The 22,183-nt window shown below is 46.1% G+C and overlaps 1 protein-coding gene across 2 annotated transcripts in view; it reads right to left on the bottom strand.

The window, feature by feature from the left end:
- NPY5R (neuropeptide Y receptor Y5) overlaps positions 1 to 21,573 on the bottom strand; it is a 179,454-nt gene extending 157,881 nt beyond the window's left edge. The window contains exon 1 of one of the 2 annotated variants that reach the window (XM_073576894.1): positions 21,406 to 21,573. The gene's annotated coding sequence lies outside the window, so the exon portion shown is untranslated. Of the gene's footprint in view, positions 1 to 21,196 lie in introns of both variants that reach the window. The other variant, XM_073576886.1, reaches the window with a different exon arrangement.
- Between the last annotated feature and the right edge of the window lie 610 nt (positions 21,574 to 22,183).

The following is a 22,183-nucleotide window of genomic DNA, read 5'->3' as shown; positions in this document are numbered from 1 at the left end:
TCACAGTCCTTGTTCCAACCCAGTATATTCCCCGAAGTCGAATCGATATGAGGGGAATGGCAACGGAGCCAGGGAACTCCGAGAAGCACCTGGTCGATGGCATCAGGCAAAATGAACAAGGACAAGATCTCACGGTGGGACTGTGAGATTGAGACTGAGTAGTGCTGTCTGGTGGGTCACCTGAGATGGTAAAGGTGCACTATTAACCACCCTGATGGTCAGGGGTTGGGGCAGGAACACCAGAGGAATAGCATGCTTTAGTGCGAAGGTCGAGGACATAAAGTTCCCTTTTGCCCCAGAATCCACCGTGACCTCTACCTCCCAGGTGGAAGCCCAGCTATCTAAGGTCCCTCAGAATACTGGTTTGGGAGAAAAGGGTTTCATATTAGTTAGACCACCACCTACGACCACTGGACATGATCGTTTTTTCGACCGCAGAGGACACGTGCTAGCCGAGTGACCAAACTGCCGGCACTGGTATCAACGTGCGGAGCTTCACACCGGACGTGGCTTGGGGCCGGCGCGAGACACCTCCATAGGTTCAGAAGGTGTAAGCTCCTGAGTGGGAGATCTTAGCAGCTCAGAGAAGGTGGAAGCCAAGTTAACCCTTCGTCTGGATTGCGCACGTTCCATCCCGCGCTCTGTAAACAGAAGATCAATGCGGGTGGAGATGACAATCAATTCCTCCAGACTTGTGGGGACCTCTCTGGTTGCTAGAGCATCTTTGACATGCTCCGCTAACCCTCTCCAAAACACAGGGATGAGTGCATTTTCAGGCCACTCCAGTTCGGAAGCCAATGTCCGGAATCAGACGGCATAATGGCTGACCGAGAGAGACCCCTGCGTTAGGGCCAATAATTGGAGAGAGGTGTCGTGCGTGATCCGTGGTCCAAAAAAGACCTGCTTCAGGGCCATGAGGAACTGAGCAGCGCCCTGAACCACGGGGTCATCACGCTCCCACAATGGCGTAGCCCACTCTAACACCCTGCCTGATAGGAGAGAAACAATAAACCCCACCTTAGCCCGCTCTGTAGGAAATCGCTTGGCCAGTAACTCAAGCTGGATAAAGTACTGACTCATGAATCCCCTGCAGGCGGTGCTGTCACCAGAAAACTTATCGGGCAACGGGAGGCGGGTTATTATCGGCATAGGTGTGGGTGTGGACAGCCTCTGCGACTGCCTGAGCAGCAGCCACTGTAGCATTCGCAGCTGAGGTGGAGCTCTCAATAGCCGCCAACCTGCTCTCCAGCTGCTGAATGTACCGCTGTAACTGCTGCAGGTCCGCCATTACTAGCCAGACCCTGGCGCTAGTATAATGTTAGGGTTGGCGGAATGCACTAATAAATAAATAATAAGTGTGTTCACCGCCCAGGGTCCACCGTGCAGTAGGTGTTACACCGCTGCTAGGTAATGGCAGACGCACAATATGGCGGTATATCGCACACGGGTTGAACGTCACCAGGTGTGCACAGAGCGTACTCTGTCATCTCCACAAAAACGCTTAGAACATAAGCGTAAATACTGAGCCTGTTGGACTCACAGGTCTCAGAGAACTGCACGCACGACATATGGTCACAGGAGCTGAACCCAAAGCAGAGGGTCAGGGTCCATCTAGACCTACTGTGTGTGTGGCGTCGCTACTGCGGATGCTGCTGATTGCAACGCGGCGACTGACTCAGCCGCTATACGACAGTACCCGGAGGAGGCGCACCGTCGGACGCTAGTTAGATGAAGATATGCATTGTGGCCTGTATCATGCCACTGACTGGCACTGACTCTAATACTAAGTCCCTATCCACACACGTAATATTAGAGGGAGAGGAGTCTTAATGAGTCATTCGCAGGCACATGCATCCGTCATCATTCACACAGGTAGCAAGTAGAGTCTATACTAGCGCATGGCCGAGCGGCCATGTGGGCCTTTTATAGCCGTGCGCTTCCAGGACCTTCCAGATCTCTGAGATGGACCAATCAGATCAGGAGAAGGACCTAAGCACGTGACTCCCGATCTCCACTGGGAGATCGTCTCATGAGCATGCCCAGTAGCGCGGCGAGAGGACTTAGCCTCTGGAGTGGCTTGCTGCAGAGCAGGCTGCGCTACTATTGCTGGTCCAGAGGTGGCAGCAACAGCCAGACCCAGAGAACTGGTCTGAGCAAGGCGTCTGGATTGCCGAGATTGCTGTGCAGGTCCCTGAGAGGTCGGAGGGGAATTTCTCTGGATTCCTGCTGTGCAGCTGCAGGAACCCAACGCCCAACACTATTATTACATTATTACAGTCCAGAGAAAACTCAGAATCAGAAATAAGTAAAAAGCAATATTTGTTAAGTATAACCTAAAAGGGAACCTGTCACAAAATATTTCTCATATAGCCTACAACAACCACGTTTCAGCCCCATGTGACAGGGTTCTAAAATGCTGTATATATGACTCCAAGGCAGAAAGAATTTACCTGCATAGGAGCGTGAAGCCAGGGGAAAACTTTGTGGATGAGATAGGATGCATCATCCACACGAAACAGACCACTGATGCCCAACGGACCGGACCGCCTCATAGGTGAGTATAACTAACAGGTTTTTTTTTGCCTTATAGGGTAAATTGGAGCATTTTAGAATGCTGTCACATTTTGCTGAAAGGTCGTGGCTGCAGGTTATATGAGAATAACCTGGTGACAAGTTCCCTTTAAATTTATTCTACAGCATCTCATAGGAGTTCAATTAAAAATGTTAGTTAGGCCACTGCAAATCCTTAATTTTGCCCTTTTTGAGCCATTTACAGATGAGTTTTATCTTGAGCTTCTGATTATAGAAAATTTCCATCCATTCTATTGGTTTTGTTGATTAAAGCTGCATTGTGCATGCATTGTAGTATGCTATAAATTTAGAAGAACTTTATATATACAGTAAACTTGTTAGAAATACATTTGTAATATTGCTATGACCCTTGTTTGATTTTACTTGTAGGTGATTTGGTCTCTTTTTTAAAATGTACTGCATAGCAAATTTATTTTAGTCTCTTCTGAATTGTTACACATTCAGGAAGTAGTCAACAATAGTGTGCAAATTGGTAAGATACTTTGCATAAATTAGCAGCCCATGTGAATACAAGCTTGTCATGTATATATAAAATCGTCAGTGTGGACTTCCGGCCGCTGTACCGAATCCCATAAGGCACCGTGGCAATGTTACTTGCGCAAAACTGAGATGAGCCTTTATGTTCTTATTGCTCGTCAATAGCGCATGAAAAGGGCATTGAGGCCACCAAATTCATCCTAGAATCCTCTAATATATCCTCTAATTCGATTCAACTATGCCTAAACCTATTGAGGACTATTTCCTTTATGAGGACACCTTCTACATACAAACACATGGTACAGAAATGGGATCAAATTTAACGCCAGCCTATGCGAATGCCTTCATGAATCTGTTTGAGATCAACAGTGTTAACACTAATGAATCCTTAATCCAATAAGCCATAGGTTACCATCGCTATATAGATGATATTTTCTTTATCTGGACCAGCACATTATGTTCACTCCAACTTTTCCATTCATTTCTAAACTCCATCTTACCAGAGCTTCAATTTACTATGCACCACAGCACTGAGAAAATATCATTCTTGAATATGATGGTACTTAAAGACACAGGGACATCTCTCAATTGACTTATTTTCCAAACCTAAAGATTGCAACAGCTTGCTCCATTACTCAAGTTGTCATCCTAAAGCCACCAAACATAGCCTTCCACGTTCACAATTTAACAGTGTCCAGCATTGTCACTGATCCTACTACACTTGTAACTAGACTTGACACCATGACCCAAAAGTTCAAGGTCCGGATAGACAATATCCCCTAAAATTAGTAGAGGATGAAAAACACTGAGCTCTCAATACTCCAACACCCTCTCCGGCCCTCCATTCATGTGAAAGAGTACCTTTTATACATATGCACCACCCCCTCATGCCCAAAGTATACTTAATCATTAGGAAACATTGGCCGCTTTTGTCAATGGCCTAGCCCAACATTGAACCTTTCAACGTGCCTATATTGATGTGTACCAGAAGACCTACTAACATTAGGGACAAACTGGTTCGTGCTGACATAGGCAGCATACTTACATCTACCACACAACACTTACTTAGCACACAACGTAAAGGCACAATCCCATGTCTCAATTGTGCAGCCTGTTCAAACATCATCAGATCAGACAGTGTGACTCACCCCAGAACTGGTAAATCCTACCCCATTCAGGGTTTCTACAAATGTGACTCAAATTTTGTGATATATGTCATTAATTGACCGTGTGGCCTCCTTTATGTGGGCGAGACCACACAACATGTAAAGGATCGGATAGCAAGTCACAAGTCTACTATACGGTGTAAAAAACATGGCTTCCTATACCTGATCAATTTCTGAAAGACACACAGTTGCACAACTAAAATTTCAAGTCATCAAACAGGTACTTCGTCCAAGGAGGGTGGCAATCACATTAAGCTTCTCAAATCAAGAGAAGCATATTGGATTCACAAATTTGAATCTCTAGAACCAAAGCGTCTCAATAGGGAAATTGACTGGTTTATTTAAATATTTTCTAACTCTATCTTCCATGTATTTTCAGACACGCTAAGGCCACATTCTCCTTGGTGAGTTATTACTTATTTAATCGTTTCTCTTCCCTCAAGGTTATTGCTATACCCTCTCCTTAAAATTATACAGTGCTTTATCAGTATAATACTTTTTGCCAGTCCTCTTCTCCATAGGTTATGCCTCCTACCTATATCCATTATTTAGCTATGCCTTATTCATGATATCTCATTATCCAAAGTGGCAACATGTCCTCTGTTTTGATTAACGTCATCACTATTCCCCTAATTCTCTTGTTTACAATTTTTCAGCTCCAAGCATTCGACAGGACTCGGCCTGTGCCCTTATGCCACCTACAGTGACAGGTTCCCTTAAACAACCACTGTGCATGCACCCTCCGAATCTAACAGTGATTCATGCTGCTGCATAGCGTTCTTAACGACGCTGAAGTGTGTGCACACTCCCAGTGGTTGCGCGACATCACTTCCGTTCCGGACTGCACACTTCCGGTCCGGCCGTGATGCCACGGCCATTTAAATCCTCATAGTGGTGACAACATGCCACTTGCCAGCTGCAAGGCATGGGAGCGCTGCTCAGGACTTATCCTCTACAAGGTACCGCTCGGCCATTCTGTCACTTGTATATCTGCTGCACTATAATTATTAATACATTACCATTCCCCTCCCCCTTCCTTGGGGACTATCTGGAGCCTAACACTTATTTTATTTTACTTAAACCTATTACAGGTCCACAGACATTTTGACCACATAACTCTACAATAGGTGCTCTGTTCTAATTTTTGTAACCCCCCCCCACTAACCCTGTTTGTCTGCTCTGTCCTTTGGACTCTACCCTAACATGTCACTCTCTTTACAGCTTCAGTGGATTTTTCTGTGATCCATATACTTCTATATGCCTTCCATACTATGTGCACACCTGTTTAAGGTTATATATGATGACTTTTTCATCTAAGTGATGTCTTCACTTGTGACCTGCATATTCATTTTTTCATTCAAATGGCACAGATTATCAATGTTTTCATTTAGGGTTTTCACATTTATTTTTTTCTGTTTTGTACTGTGTTAAGAGATTGACATTTATTATTATTTATTGTAAATGGGGTCCATGATGTCATTTTGATATATTCTTTTTTTATCTTTACAGTGTTATTATGATTAAGACCCTGGATGGGTCGAAACGTCATTTATTTTTCACTTTACTGGCATAATTCTTCTATGTGTTTTTGCTCCTGGTTTACCTCACAAGTGATTAAATATATTTTTTATATATGCAATTTATGAGTGTGCGGTGAATTTTTGGATTCAATTACGAGAAGCAATAACTTTTTCACACAGGGCCCAGTGGGTTTGGATTTCTTTTTCCCTTAATAATAAAGACCTTTGTTTAAAAAATGCATTTTGTGTTAACTTTAGAGTTGAGCGACTTTTGGTTTTTTAGGGTCGAGTTTCGTTTCGTGAAACCCGACTTTTCCAAAAGTCGGGTCGAGCAAGATCGTCGGATTATAGGGAAAAGTCGGGGTCGTCCCGAAACACGAAACCCAATGTAAGTCAATGGGGAATAAAAGTCGGCAGTGAGAGGAGGACAGGAAACACACCTACAGTGCCCATTTGAATGCCAAAAGCATCAATTCTTCTTACTTAAGCTTGTCAACCTTAATTAACTTCATAATACAAGTTATGCACTGAAAAATGGGGGTTATTTGGCTAAAGTTGTGGGGGGGGAGGGCTGGCTCCAGGTTTTCATGTGCCCTGGGCGAAAGAGCGCCCCTTTAACACATACCACAACTCATCATGCTCCGATACGGCAGAGAAATAGCGGTATAGTACAATGAAAAATACTTCACTTTTTACATCTCATGACGAGGCCCATCTATTTCTCCATACAGAATCATTGGTCCCATATAATGTTTGAAACAGTATATGATGAGCTCCACATAATGCTACAGCATATGTTGGTCCCCATGGATGAAGCTCCACTGTCTTATGGGCCCAAATAATGCTCCAAACATAATGGGCCCCATTTCTAATGCTCTAGTGTATAATGAGCCCTGTAAATGCTGCTCCAGTGTCTGATGTCCACCTTTGGAATGCTCCAGTGTATGGTGGGCCCCATCTATCATTCTCCAGAGTATAGTGCTCCCCAAAAATTGCTGTCCCAACATTGAAAACAATCAAATAAGTCTCCTCGCTAGGGAATCCCTGTACTAGTCTGGACTCCTCGTCGTCCCCATCTTCCATCTCACTGCACAGTATTTCAACCTTGCAAGTGCTGTGATCCTGAGCAAGCAGGGGGGGCCCACTCGTTGGCGACGGCACTGGCACAGGGCCCCTGATAGTACGGTGGTGTGTCTGATAGCGGGTGGGCCGAACCTGCACTTTCATCTGCAGCTTCCTCTTTGTCACCGTGTAAGATGGAACTGTATATGGGAAGGGTAAAATGAGTTTCATCAGGGTCAGATTCAGGCCGTGTAGCGTGCGAGGGGAATGTAGTGGTCTGGGTCAATGTACCAGCAGATTCATCGAGCAGCGGCTGGGCATCAGTGCACTTGTGTCGCCCCCAGGAGTACGGTCGCCACAGTGGCATTACCTTCCTCCTAGGGAGTGTGATGTCATGCTTGGGAGCAACGAAGGATCTCTCTAGCAGGTTAACTGATTGGGCGGCGTTATTCCCACGAGTCATGACCCTCCAAACAGCGTTCATGAAGGCAAAGTGTTTGTTTTACGTGGGCAGTATGGTTGCAAAGCTGAACCTTAAAGGAATGTCCAGAAGGGCACCACCAGGAGTGGAGCCTACGGTTAAATTCGACTCCACCTGGGAAACCTCAACCATGCCAGCTACTGAACAGATGCACACATTGCAAGCTTAATTCCATTAACGAACGAGACTCCGTCATGCCCCGCAGTCCGAGTCCGGCTTACTAGAGGGACACGTGAGGCTCTGGCACATGAGATTGGCCAATAACTGGTGTGTCATGCCCTTACATGTCCGTGGCTGCATGTGCGCTACACTGAAAAGGCCAGCGTTTGTCGCTTACAGGTGCAGATAACCCGCTGAACAACGTTAGTGATGGGGATCACTGATTACAATTATTAACCGCGAACGATGATTTCCCAGTAAGTGCAGGTCAACCGCAGTTCCGGAATTAGGCCTAACTGTCATTCCTGAAAAAATGAAAAACTTACGTGTGCAAACCACAGGTGCTGTAGCTTGCTTAACAGCTCGCCAGCCGTTCTCACGCCCAGTATGGATTACACGTGATTGCACAAAGGTGAGAAAGGGTACCGTATCCCCAGATAACATGTATGGATAGCGTACACATTCAAAATATATGTCTCAGGAGGCAGGCTCAGACGGTGTTAGGCCCAGTATGGATTGCACGTGATTGCACAAAGGTTAGAAAGGGTACCGTATCCCCGGATAACATGTATGGATAGCATAGTGTACACATTCAAAATATATGTCTATACATCAGGAGGCAGGCTCAGACGGTGTTAGGCCCAGTATGGATTGCACGTGATTGCACAAAGGTTAGAAAGGGTACCGTATCCCCAGATAACATGTATGGATAGCGTACACATTCAAAATATATGTCTATACATCAGGAGGCAGGCTCAGACGGTGTCAGGCACAGTATGGATTTGACGGCCCAGATTACACAGCGGAGGAGCAGGGAGAGGTAAAGATTGCAAATGCTGGGGCCCTGCCCAAGCAAGGGTGGTCCACTCGTGGGCGTCGGTACTGGCACTGGGCCCCTCATAGTACAGCGGTGTGTCTGACGGCGGGTGTGCACCACCACCGTCAGAGACACTTGATTGCACTATGAGGGACCCTGTGCCAGTGCCCGCGCCCAAGAGTCGGCCTACCCACCTGTCCAGGGCAACGGCACTCGCACGGTGTCATGCGCTAGGTGGTGACCCCGGCCATGGGGGGGGAGGCAGCACAGTTAGGGAGTTTTAGAAAGTGGCATATGTTGATGTTGGACATTCAGCTGATGCAAAAGGCGAAATAGGTGAAGTCCCAGGAAGAGGTGGACCAAAGCAAGCCATTTTTCTGTCACCCTATGTGTCATCAGGGGAAGGTGGGACAAAATCCTTGGAAACCCATGCATGGTTCATTTTAATGAAGGTTAGATCATCCACATTTTGGGTTGACAGACGGGTCCTTTTTTCTATCAGGATTGATCCAGCTGCACTGAAGACTCTTTCCGATAGCACACTTGCAGCTGGGCAAGCGAGCTCCTGTAAGGCATATTGTGCCAATTCAGGCCAGGTGTCCAGTTTAGCGGCCCAATAGTCAAAGGGGAATGACCTGTGTGGGAGAACATCGATATGGGAGGAAAAGTAGTTTGTAACCATAGTTGACAACTGCTGTCTCCTGTCACTTTCCATCGATGCAGTATTACCAGTTGTGTGAGCGGTATTTGAAAAATCAGTCCACAACATTGTCATGAAACTCCTGTCTCCAATGCCACTTCTGCTGTGTGCACCACGAACACCTCTGCCAAGCTGCCCCTGGCCCGTACGGCTCGTGTGAGAACCATCACCGCTGCTGTGTGCTGGGAATGCCTCAAGCAACCGATTTACCAGAGTTGCTTGTTTATTAGCCAATATTAGGTCAAGGTTCTCCTGTGGCATGATGTTTTGTAATTTGCCTTTATAGCGTGGATCCAGGATGCTGGCCAACCAGTAGTCGTCATCGTTCATCATTTTGGCAATGCGGGGGTCCCTTTTTAGGATCTGCAAGGCATAATCTGACATGTGGGCCAATGTTCCCGGTGTCAATGATGCACCGCGAGTGCTGGTTGGAGGAGCACTTTCTGGCAAATCCACATCCCTCCAGTCACGCACAAACCCTGTACCAGACCTTGCCACGCCAACATTTTCACTTGCCCCACGAGATGCATCCTCCTCCCCTAAGTAATCATCCCCATCATCATCCTCCTCCTCCTCTTCTTCCTCCACCTCGTCCAGGAGAGGTCCCTGAGCAGACAATGGCTGAATGTCATCAAGGATTCCCTCCTCCTCTTCCTCCTCATCAACATTGGCTGCAGACGCCTGCTCCTTAAGGTGCATCAAAGTTTGCATGAGCAGACGCATAAGTGGGATGCTCATGCTTAGGATGGCGTCGTCTGCGCTTACCAGCCGTGTGCATTCCTCAAAACACTGAAGGACTTTACAGAGGTCTTTCAGCTTCGTCCACTGCACACCTGTCAACTCCATGTCTGCTCTCAAAGTGCCTGGCCGTGTATCCTCCCACAAATGCATTATGGCCTGCCTCTGCTCGCACAGCCGCTCCACCATGTGCAGGGTGGAGTTCCACATTGTTGCAATGTCGATAATGAGGCGGTGGTTGGGAAGGTGGAGCAATCGCTGCAGCTTCTGCATACGAACGGAGTGTACAGGCGACCGGCGGATGTGCGCGCGCAGTCTTCGCACCTTCTGGAGCAGGGCTGTTAACTCCGGATAATTTTTGAGGAAGCACTGCACCACCAGGTTCAAGGTGTGAGCCAAGCAAGGTATGTGGCTGAGTTTTGAAAGGGCTATGGCTGCCACAAAATTACGGCCGTTATCACTAACTACCTTGCCTGCCTCAAGATGTACACTGCCCAGCCATGACTCAGTTTGTCGCTTCAAGTACTCGGCCAGTACCTCGGCGGTGTGTCTGTTGCCCAAACACATCATCTGCAACACAGCCTGCTGACGCTTTCCACTAGCTGCTCGATAGGGGGACACATCGTGTGCAACAGTGGCAGCTGCAGATGGAGTGCTCGTACGACTGCGCTCTGTGGACGAGCTTTCGCTTCTGGAGGAGGAGGAGGAGGAGGAGGGTCGAACGCCTACAGCCAACTGTTTCCTATACCGTGGGCTAGGCAGCACTGTCCCACCACCGCTGTCCCCTGTGGACCCTGCATCCACCACATTAACCCAGTGCGCAGTGATGGACACGTAACGGCCCTGGCCATGCTGACTGGACCATGCATCAGTTGTGAGGTGCACCTTTCCGCTCACTGACTGCTTGAGTGCATGGACAATGCGGTCTTTCACATGATGGTGGAGGGCTGGGATGGCTTTGCGAGAGAAGAAGTGGTGACTGGGTAGGTCATAGCGTGGTACTGCATAGGCCATGAGTTCACGGAAAGCTGCGCTTTCCACCAACCGAAAGGGCATCATCTCAAACGAGATTAGTTTGGCAATGTGGGCGTTCAAACCCAGTGTACGCGGATGAGAGACTGAGTACTTTCTTGACCTACTCATAGTGTCTGGGAGGGTGAGCTGGACTTGAGAGCTGCATATGGTGGAAGTAGCGGTGGACAGGGCGGACTGAGAGAGGGGTGATGATGGTGATGGAGTTGTTGTTCTTTCTGATGGCCTAGAATCAGTCTTTCGTTGATATAACAGTGGGATTCCCTGACTGCTGTGGCATTGCAACGACACCTCAACATTTGCTGCTGTGCTAACCGGTGGGCTTACAGTGGGGGAAACAATGTAGCGTTGCTGACTACCTTCGTTGTGATCAGTTGCACATGTTGCACTTGAGGTTTGGTGTTGTGTCCACGCTTGCAAGTGCATGCTGGTTAAATGTCTAAGCATGCAACTGGTATTCAAATTTTTCAGATTTTTCCCTCGGCTAAAGGTCTTTGCGCACTTCTTACAGATAACCTTGGCCTGATCATGAGGATTTTGTTCAAAAAAGTGCCACACTGCACTCTTCCTACTTTGGCAGACATTTTGCGGCCTAGCACGCTGTGATCTTTTGACCCTCTGGACAAGCTGTCCAGCAACTCTTTTGATGTTTGGAACCTGTCTTTGGAGTGCTCCGGGCCTGCCAGATAACAGCTGTTGCGATGTCGATGTCTGCTGTGGATGCTCCTCATCTGAGCTATTGGAAGCAGCACCCTCTTCCCCCAATGGATGCCAATCTGGGTCAACAACTGGGTCATCCATCACCTCTTCTATGTCATGTGCACCTTCCTCTGTGTCACCGTGTATGGTGGTATAGTGTGCGGGAAGGGGCACCTGAGTCTCATCAGGGTCAGAATCTGGCTCTGTACACTGCGAGGACAATGTAGTGCTCTGAGTGAATGTACCAGCAGAATCATCCATCAGCGGCTGTGCATCAGTGCACTCCATGTCAGATTCATCTTGGCCTGGGTAATTCACCATTTCACTTGATAATCCAGGCATGGTATGTGAAAACAGCTCCATGGAGTAATCAGTAGTATGGCCTGCATCATCCTTCAATCTTGGTTGGGGTGAAGGACACAAGGAAAGGTGTGGTTCATGAACATGAGCCTCCAATGACGACTCAGTGCTTTTACTTTTTACAACTTCAGAAGAGGAGGCGATAGAGCTGGAGGCTGAGTCAGCAATGTAAGACAAAACTTTTTCCTGATGCTCTGGCTTTAAAAGCGGTTTGCCAACTCCTAGAAAACTAAGCGTTCGAGGCCTTATGTAGCCAGACGATGATGCAGGCTCAACACCTCCTGCATTCGGTCCTATTTTGCTCTTGCCACTACCATCAGATCCACCACCAACACCATCATTACCAGCTGCCAACCCCCACCCAATTCCACGGCCTCTTCCACCAGCCTTCCTCATTTTTGGTAGAAATGTAGACAAAATCCAACAAACTATATAGTAATGTAAAACAAGGTACAAGGTGTCTATAGGACAGGGGAGATTTTGAATTTCTGCAGACACTTGTGGACACTGGACACTTTTGGATTGTGTGAGGCCCACTGAGTATCTGAGCGCTCTGTCACAGGCTCGATGGCAGAGCTGTGACCAAAGTGACTAGAGGATAAGGGAGATTTTGAATTTCTGCACACACTTGTAGACACTGGACACTTATGGATTGTGTGAGCCCCACTGAGTATCTGAGCGCTCTGTCACAGGCTCGATGGCAGAGCTGTGACCAAAGTGACTAGAGGATAAGGGAGATTTTGAATTTCTGCACACACTTGTGGACACTGGACAATTATGGATTGTGTGAGGCCCACTGAGTATCTGAGTGCTCTGTCACAGGCTCGATGGCAGAGCTGTGACCAAAGTGACTAGAGGATAAGGGAGATTTTGAATTTCTGCACACACTTGTGGACACTGGACACTTTTGGATTGTGTGAGGCCCACTGAGTATATGAGCGCTCTGTCACAGGCTCGATGGCAGAGCTGTGACCAAAGTGACTAGAGGATAAGGGAGATTTTGAATTTCTGCACACACTTGTGGACACTGGACACTTTTGGATTGTGTGAGGCCCACTGAGTATCTGAGCACTCTGTCACAGGCTCGATGGCAGAGCTGTGACCAAAGTGACTAGAGGATAAGGGAGATTTTGAATTTCTGCACACACTTGTGGACACTGGACACTTATGGATTGTGTGAGGCCCACTGAGTATCTGAGCGCTCTGTCACAGGCTCGATGGCAGAGCTGTGACCAAAGTGACTAGAGGATAAGGGAGATTTTGAATTTCTGCACACACTTGTGGACACTGGACACTTATGGATTGTGTGAGGCCCACTGAGTATCTGAGCGCTCTGTCACAGGCTCGATGGCAGAGCTGTGACCAAAGTGACTAGAGGATAAGGGAGATTTTGAATTTCTGCACACACTTGTGGACACTGGACACTTATGGATTGTGTGAGGCCCACTGAGTATCTGAGTGCTCTGTCACAGGCTCGATGGCAGAGCTGTGACCAAAGTGACTAGAGGATAAGGGAGATTTTGAATTTCTGCACACACTTGTGGACACTGGACACTTTTGGATTGTGTGAGGCCCACTGAGTATCTGAGCGCTCTGTCACAGGCTCGATGGCAGAGCTGTGACCAAAGTGACTAGAGGATAAGGGAGATTTTGAATTTCTGCACACACTTGTGGACACTGGACACTTTTGGATTGTGTGAGGCCCACTGAGTATCTGAGCGCTCTGTCACAGGCTCGATGGCAGAGCTGTGACCAAAGTGACTAGAGGATAAGGGAGATTTTGAATTTCTGCACACACTTGTGGACACTGGACACTTATGGATTGTGTGAGGCCCACTGAGTATCTGAGCGCTCTGTCACAGGCTCGATGGCAGAGCTGTGACCAAAGTGACTAGAGGATAAGGGAGATTTTGAATTTCTGCACACACTTGTGGACACTGGACACTTATGGATTGTGTGAGGCCCACTGAGTATCTGAGCGCTCTGTCACAGGCTCGATGGCAGAGCTGTGACCAAAGTGACTAGAGGATAAGGGAGATTTTGAATTTCTGCACACACTTATGGACACTGGACACTTATGGATTGTGTGAGGCCCACTGAGTATCTGAGCGCTCTGTCACAGGCTCGATGGCAGAGCTGTGACCAAAGTGACTAGAGAATAAAGGAGATTTTGAATTCTGCACACACTTGTGGACACTGGACACTTATGGATTGTGTGAGGCCCACTGAGTATCTGAGCGCTCTGTCACAGGCTCGATGGCAGAGCTGTGACCAAAGTGACTAGAGGATAAGGGAGATTTTGAATTTCTGCACACACTTGTGGACACTGGACACTTATGGATTGTGTGAGGCCCACTGAGTATCTGAGCGCTCTGTCACAGGCTCGATGGCAGAGCTGTGACCAAAGTGACTAGAGGATAAGGGAGATTTTGAATTTCTGCACAAACTTGTGGACACTGGACACTTATGGATTGTGTGAGGCCCACTGAGTATCTGAGCGCTCTGTCACAGGCAGAAATTGGCTAGTGTATCACAAACTACAAGGTGTATGTAGAATTGGGCAGAATTGGAATCTCCCTAGAGTGCAGGTCTGTAAGAACGGAACATGTCCTCGACTTATTCTCACAGAGTGACTCACTGATAGCTTCACTGTGGCTGTGATAACAGCCGTTACACGGTACTGTGTGAGGAGCGTACACCGCTGTATGGTGTGAAAAAATGCACGCTCAGTACCTCAGCAGGACAAAAAAAAAATTGTGATTGCTTTTAAAAAAGCAGTTTGCGGAGCAGTGGGTAAACAGCAATGCAGGAATGTCAGGAAGCCTTAGAAGGCAGCCCAAGAACCAACACCACTGATACACCACTATATAGCCTCCCCTTGCACTGCACAGTGACTGGTGTGTTGTACAGGCAAAATCGCTAGCAGCAGAAGCAGTTTTTGGTGTCTTCTTCCCTGCCTAATGCTCTCCCTACAAAATCAGCAGCAGCAGCAGCTCTCCCTATTCTGAGATCAGCATGAGTAACATGGCGGTCGGCGTGCACGCCCTTTTATACCCCCTGTGATGCCCCCCAAAGCAAGCCAATCACTTGCATGCCCTTCTGAAAGATGGTGGTGACCCGTGCCTATGTCATCACGTTGCCCACAGTGTCCGTGGATCCTGATTGGCTGAAAAAGAGCGCAAAACAAACTTTTGAAACGCGACCTTGGCGCGTAAGTCGCCGACCTCGTGGCCGACCTCATCCCAGGGTCGGGTTTCGTTTCATGAAACCCGACTTTGCCAAAAGTCGGCGACTTTTGAATTTTTTCGACCCGTTTCGCTCAACTCTAGTTAACTTGTATTATCTTTACCTAATATTAAAATTTATTCGGTGATTTCAAACATTTAAGTGTGATAAACATGCACAAGAATAGGAAATCAGGAAGTGGGCAAAAACGTTTTCACACAACTGTGTGCTCTGGCTCATTTCTTTGTTTTTCTGCAATTTTTTGCAAATATAAGGGCATGGCTCCCCCTTTTTTGGCTGTGCATCTTGTCTATATAGGGCAGGTGGAAAACAGTCAGGTCTGGATCATGCTCTACTACTGTCTAATTTTGAGATCTGCTGACGCATAGCGCGGTGAATTACAAGAGTTAAGGCCCATCCTGATTGGGTATACCTTGTTACAGTCTAATGGCTTTTACGCTCTTTTGATCAAAATAGTGTTAACTAACAGCGCTATGTTATTTATATGTATTATTACTATTTATTAACTTACTGCAGGATATTTGCTCATTTTATTTATATTCTAGATTCTGGTTCTTAAACAGCCATATTGTGAATTTGCACATACATTGCACTTATTCCAACATATGCTCCGGCTCATTTGTTTGGTTTTTCTTCAGTTTTTTGTGTTTTGTATATACAGGAGCATGGCTCCCCCTTTTTGAATTGTGTATCTTGTCTATTGGGCAGGTGCAAAACAGTCAGGTCTGGGTCCTGCTCTGCCATTTATTTTGTGGTCTGCTGACACATAGCAAAGCAAACTACAAGAGTTAGGGTCTATCCTGACTGGGTAAGCCTTGTCGCTGTGGGATGGCTTTTACTGTCTTTTGATCAAAGTAGGTTCAATTAAGTAATCTATGTTATTTGCATGTACTATTACTATTTATTTACTGACTTCCTGCTTGGTATTTGCTCATTTTTTTTATGCTAGGTTTTGTTGGTTCTAGTATGTTACATATTCTTTCTTCATGTAAAACAATATAACATACATGTAAAACACTGTAGCATAAATAGGTAAAATCCTGTAAATCTTGTAAAGTATAACCTATGAGACTCAATGGTATTATAAAGTTTACTGATCAAAAAGTTTTACTCTACCCAAATCCGGGGTACCTAATCCCATACAGAATGAAATGCAAATTGCTCTAGTAATGGCTCGAATGGTTAGAAAAATGACAACAGTTCTGTGCCAGAAATGTAATTAGGACAGCTTGACATTCCCCTTCAGCCACATGGCAGCTCTTCATGAAAAGGCGCTTGAACATAGAATCAAACAAGAAAGCATCACATTTAAAAAATATCACAAACATGTTTAAACAACAGGGTGTAAAATCTATTAATTCTAACAATTTCTGCTGGTGTTTTGTACTATGCAGTCCAGGCGTAATAGCCTCTAATGTAGGTAGATGGGTGGTTTGAGAATATACAGTGGGCGCAAATGTCCTATGACTCATAAAGTGATGTCAGGGTATAATGGGGCCTGTAACTGTCTATTATTCAACAAAACATTTTTATTTCAGAGCCACGTCGCAAGGTCAGTCACATAAAACCCATCGACAACTTTAATCACCATCACTGAAAGCTTATTCCCTATGAGGTCCTAGAATTAAGGTGACAGTGACGATTGTTTGAGTGGAAATTGCAATCATGTGTCCTAAAAACATGAAGAGAAGGTGATATCTAAGGGTTAACTTGAAAGAAAAAGTCGCCTGCAACTCTGGAATTGTGTTAGCGCGTCATTTTTATAAAATACATGAAAATTGTTGGCTACATGGAAACGTCTTAGACTGATAGACAGTAATACAGTGTGTGACATCACTATCTGGTGTAGCGGATGATATTATGACAGGTCTTTAGGAAATATTACCAGTAATTATTTAGTAGCACATAGCCAACTATCTCTATGACAATGTATTTGCTTTTTTCATCTGTTTTATTTTTGTCCTGTTAATTATGTCATACAAACATTCCACTATACATCAGTCCATGTCCTCACAGTGACTCATAATATAATTTCCCATATCACAAAAGCACATATTATGCAAACTAAAGTGCCTTTCCACTAGATATTTAAGGGGTTGTCCATAAATAAAATAAAAATCCTATACTCAACCCCGTGCTGGCGCCGTTCCAGTGATGTCAGCACTCGCTCTCCCCTGGGCTCTTGTGCGGTGTAGTAACACATGGTACCCAGCACCCAATCAGAGCTGGTGTCCCTATCCTTGCCTTCATACAGATTGAACATGAAGAGGAAGTGAGAGATCAGCTGCAGCCCGGACTTAAAGGGAATCTGTCACCCTTTTTTTGGCTTGCAGCTGCCGGCATAGACATCAGGGGCTTGTCTACAGCATTCTGTAATGCTGTAGATAAGCCTCCAATGTAACCTGAAAGATAAGAAATATGAGTTAGATTATTCTCACCGGGGTGGGCAGTCCGGTCCGGTGCGTGTTGCGGAACGGTCCAACGTCTCCCTTCTTCATGCGATGACGTCCTCTTCTCCCATCCTGTAATGGCTGCTACACAAGCGCACTGCTCTGCCCTGTTGAGGGCAGAGCAGAATTCTGCAGTGCGCAGGCGCCGGATCTCTCCCGACGCCTGCGCACTGCAGGACTCTGCTCTGCCCTCAACAGGGCAGAGCAGTGCACTTACGCAGCAGCCATTACAGGATGGGAGAAGAGGATGTCATCGCATGAAGAAGGGAGGCGTCGGACCGGACCGCAACACCCATCGGACCGGACCGCCCACCCCGGTGAGTATAATATAATGTGCTTTTATCTTTCAGGTTACATTGGAGGCTTATCTAAAGCATTACAGAATGCTGTAGACAAGCCCCCGATGTCTATGCCAGTAGCTGCAAGCCAAAAAAAGGGTGACAGATTCCCTTTAAGCCCCCGTCACACACAGCGAGATCGCTAGCGAGAGCGCTGCTGAGTCACAAGTTTTGTGACGCAACAGCGATCTCACCAGCAATATCGCTGTGTGTGACACCTATCAGCGACCGCCCCTCCGCCAGGTATCGCTGATCGTGCTTGAAAGCCCTGGACATTTTTTTGATCGTTGGTCTCCCGCTGGCCAGCACGCATCGCTGCGTGTGCCAGGCAGGAGACCAGCGATCAGCGAGCAGGGGCTGGTATCCAAGGTAAACCGGGGGTTACTAAGCGTGCGCATCACTTAGTTACCCGCTGTGTTCCTTAGATACCAGCGTGCTGGTGCAGGGAGCTGGTAACCAAGGTAAACAGCGGGTTTGCAAGCGCCGTGCGGTGCTTAGAAACTCGCTGCTCACCTTGGTTACCAGCTCCCTGCACTATCGCGCTGGTATCTAAGGTACACAGGGGGTAACTAAGCGATGTGCACGCTTGTTACCCGCATCGTCACTGGTCCTGATCGCTGCTGAGATCTGCCTGTTTGGCAGCTCACCAGCGATCATGTAGCGACACACCAGCGATCCTGACAAGGTCATATCGTTGTCGGTATCGCTTGTGCGTCGCTATGTGTGACAGGGGCCTTACGCTTCATGTTCAATCCATACAAGGCAGGGACAGTGACATCAGTGCTGATTGGGTGCCACGTGTCACAACAATAGCATGAGAGCCCCAGGGAGAGCGAGTGCTATCATGGCTGTAACGCCGCCGACAAGGGAGGTGAGCATAGGTTTTTTTATTTTATCGGGGCCAAACATTTAGTTCAAGAAGAGGTCATCCTAGTTGTGGACAACCCCTTTAGCTAATGCTGGTTTGGCCTAGTAGAGTGTAAAAGAAAAAAAAATGGTACTCTCCTCCCTGTGGAGCAGTACTGTCCCCTGCTAGACTGTCAGCATCAACATTCTGCCAGGGTGTCACGTGGCTGTTGCAGAATCTTGACTCTGACTGAAGACTAGCCTCAGACTGGTTGCAGCCATCACATGTTGCTCCCAATGGATGTTGTTGAACACTGTTCCACAGGGAGCTAAGTACAGATTTTTTTTTATTTTATTTCTGCCATTGGGCCAAATGAGTTTTAGTTAAACAGTAGTGGAAGTCCCCATTAATCTAACAGTATGTTCTGCATGAATGAGAGAGAAATCAAAATACATTAAGGATACCACCATGATTGTTATCTAAGATGGTCCACACTCCCAGTTCTCCAAACCTTTACTTCCCTCTTCTCTTGTGTAGAAGAAATTTGTGATTATACATTTTATGCCCAAACTTTTCCAACCTCGGTGGCTGACGTTCTCCTATTGCATCTTCTAACCGGTACCTCGATGTGGCGATTGTGTTTGACAATGGTCTATATTGACTTGTGTTTGGATTGCATGTACTAATACAACTCCTAAGTATCAAAAATTGGAATTACAGATGTTCAAATGGTTGGGTTCCTACTCATACCCTAGCCACAGAAATTGCCATTCATCAATTCTTCAAGGCTAGTCATAGAGCAGCTAACATTTGGTTTCCATTTATGACACTCTGTTTGTCCTTCTTCGTTTATTCCTCCAGTAAAAGTATGAATAAATTAACTACTGGGTGTTACCAATAGGGGGCATGCCCATGCTTATTCTAACACTATCCAACCCGAACTGTCAGTGACAGACACAGTGTAGGGACACGCCCCATTGCAAAGATGATGATAATATACCGAGTGTAAATTATTCATAAATTTGCAGGGAAATATCAATATTGTAAGGAAATATGTCATTTCATATAGAAATTCTCTTCTTTTGGTTATTTATACCTACACAAAATGTATTCGTATAATACATCAAATGCAATATATTGGCTGATAATTAATAAAATCATTATCGGTCGGTATATTTTCAGCTGGGGAGAAAAAAATAGTAACAAAAAAATAAAGATTTTTACAATCCAGCAAAGCAAAAATTCTTTATTGTGGCTTAATTAAAGTAGTAGCATGGGTATAAATAAAATATTGGTGCTTTAAATATAATAAACAGGAGTATATCCATGCATTGATTTCCACAGATCCACCCTCTATCCCCACTCCAGTTATTGTACATAGGGTTTTATGGTGATTTAATTATCCCAAACTACCAATATTGTACATAATAAACAAGTTCTAGCATATGACAGATACGGGTTTAAAAAAATCCCAAGTTAGAAAAGTTTTCAGAAAAGTATAAGCTTTGGTGTACAGTATAGTGGATGCAATATTTGGCAGTAACATAAAGCGGAATGTATTGGCGAAAGGTCCATGTACAGAAGTATCCTTGTTTTTATATTATAAATACTAATTATTATCCGTACAAAGCAGCATCTTACTAAAAAAAAAAATAATAAATTCAAGGATCATGGCACAATGCAAGATCACCTATATGTGCAAACTGCAGAGGAGACAAAGCCAAGTGACTCTCCCCTATAGGAACAAGTAGGGCTATTACGTGAACATACCAATACCTACTTTAATTGATCTGAAATTGGCACTTCCAAAACTTCTGCATCCATCCCATGAAGGACAGAGAGGACATACGTAATTGCAAGTGCAACTTACTCATAAATTGGGAGATATCACAAATTTCCTAAGAAACTCGTGGCACAAACGCATCAAAATAAAGCGCTGGAAGCCTGTGGCCCGAAAATGTGACGTACAAGGTGTAACGGGATGAATGCATGATTCATTTATTCAGTTAGAAAACTAAAGCAATAAACTCTGCCTGCTAGAAATCTGTATAAAAAAATCCAGCTTTCTCAGAGCCATGCCTCAAAGCTTACTTACACACATCTATGAATATGTGAACCCTCGGTTCATTGCACCAGGAATAATGAGAACATGGTGTCTGAGAGCCAAGAACTGAGCAGCAAGAACACAGACTTGGAAGAACTCTGGCACACAGTGCCGCCCATGGACAGCGCTCATAGCCCTGGAGCTTTCAGGGTCTGCTCCGTCAGGGGTCCTACTATGCAAATGGGAAAAAAAAGTAGCAACCCAAAATGGAAACTCTGTGTGTATAGGTATAGAACTTCAGGCTAGTGCACCATTTTGCCAGCACTGTAGGGACCCAGATAGTCATCTGTCCACAGAAAGTAGCAAAGTGCCAACAGATAATGTGTATGGGCTCCTACTTCACGAGCTGAGATCATGGAGACGACACATGATGAGGAAGACTCAATGCCACATGAACATGCACTGTACCTTGCTGGTTCCCAGTCTCAGCTGATGTTTGCAGTGAGGGATGGACAATGCTTGTAGAGAGAGAGGGAGGACAGGGCATAGCTCCAGATAGCTCTCTGCTGCCTGAGACTGGGGAAGATTGGAGACGCTCCAGCGACGCCCCTATCAAGCAGAACATCAGAATGGGACCTGCAAGCAGCCTGGATGCAGAGCCGTCACCCTCACATTACCTGGCTGGGGTGGGTGGCCTCCTAATCCCAGGAGAAGTGTCATGAAACGTAACACAACAGGCAAACCTAGCTCTGAAGGCTGAGGAGGACTGGAAGTTTGAATGGACAAGGAGCTTGTATGTGTCTAGAATGGGTCTGTTGCTGAGTGCCACCTAGTGGCCCAACACAAAACTGCACTCCATTATTTGCCAGAGCCGCATGCCTTTGCTCCTTTGCTTCGTCCTCCTCTCCTGCATCTGATCTATTATTACTACACATAATATCATGCAGATTGTATGAGAAAAAGATTGACAGAATAGCTGAAGAAGACAATAGTGAGAGTAAAAAGAGCTGTTCCATATTTCATTGCTCTTTCTAGCTAATTGTATCAGGTCTGCTATGTAGGGTCACATTGTGTAACACATTGCCATAGACTTAGCCCATGACGCTATGAAATATTATCTGGGGGCACAGGGAGTGAGCTGAGTAAGGGGCACATGTATGACACGGGTGTGAGCTTTTATGTGGTGGGACAAGTAATGTTACGTCTCCCGTGGGTGCTGTGATTGGCAGCAGCGCTTGTAAGGAGCGCACAAGGACTCGGACAGCTCCCACTCACTGATGGACAGGTATCTGCTGGGGGGCGAGTGAGGGGGGACCTGGGGAAAGGGGCGCCTTCTACATATAGCAGAGATGTATTTCCTGCAGCATATATATAGAGAGGGAGATATAGGGATATATATATAGAGAGGGAGATATAGGGATATATATATATAGAGAGGGAGATATAGGGATATAT

This window comes from Dendrobates tinctorius, unplaced genomic scaffold (assembly GCF_039654945.1).
Source record: "Dendrobates tinctorius isolate UK_male_01 unplaced genomic scaffold, ASM3965494v1 ptg000008l, whole genome shotgun sequence".
Taxonomy (NCBI): Eukaryota; Metazoa; Chordata; class Amphibia; order Anura; family Dendrobatidae; genus Dendrobates; species Dendrobates tinctorius.
Note: the sequence above shows the minus strand (reverse complement) of the source record. Positions and strands in the feature narration are given on the sequence as shown.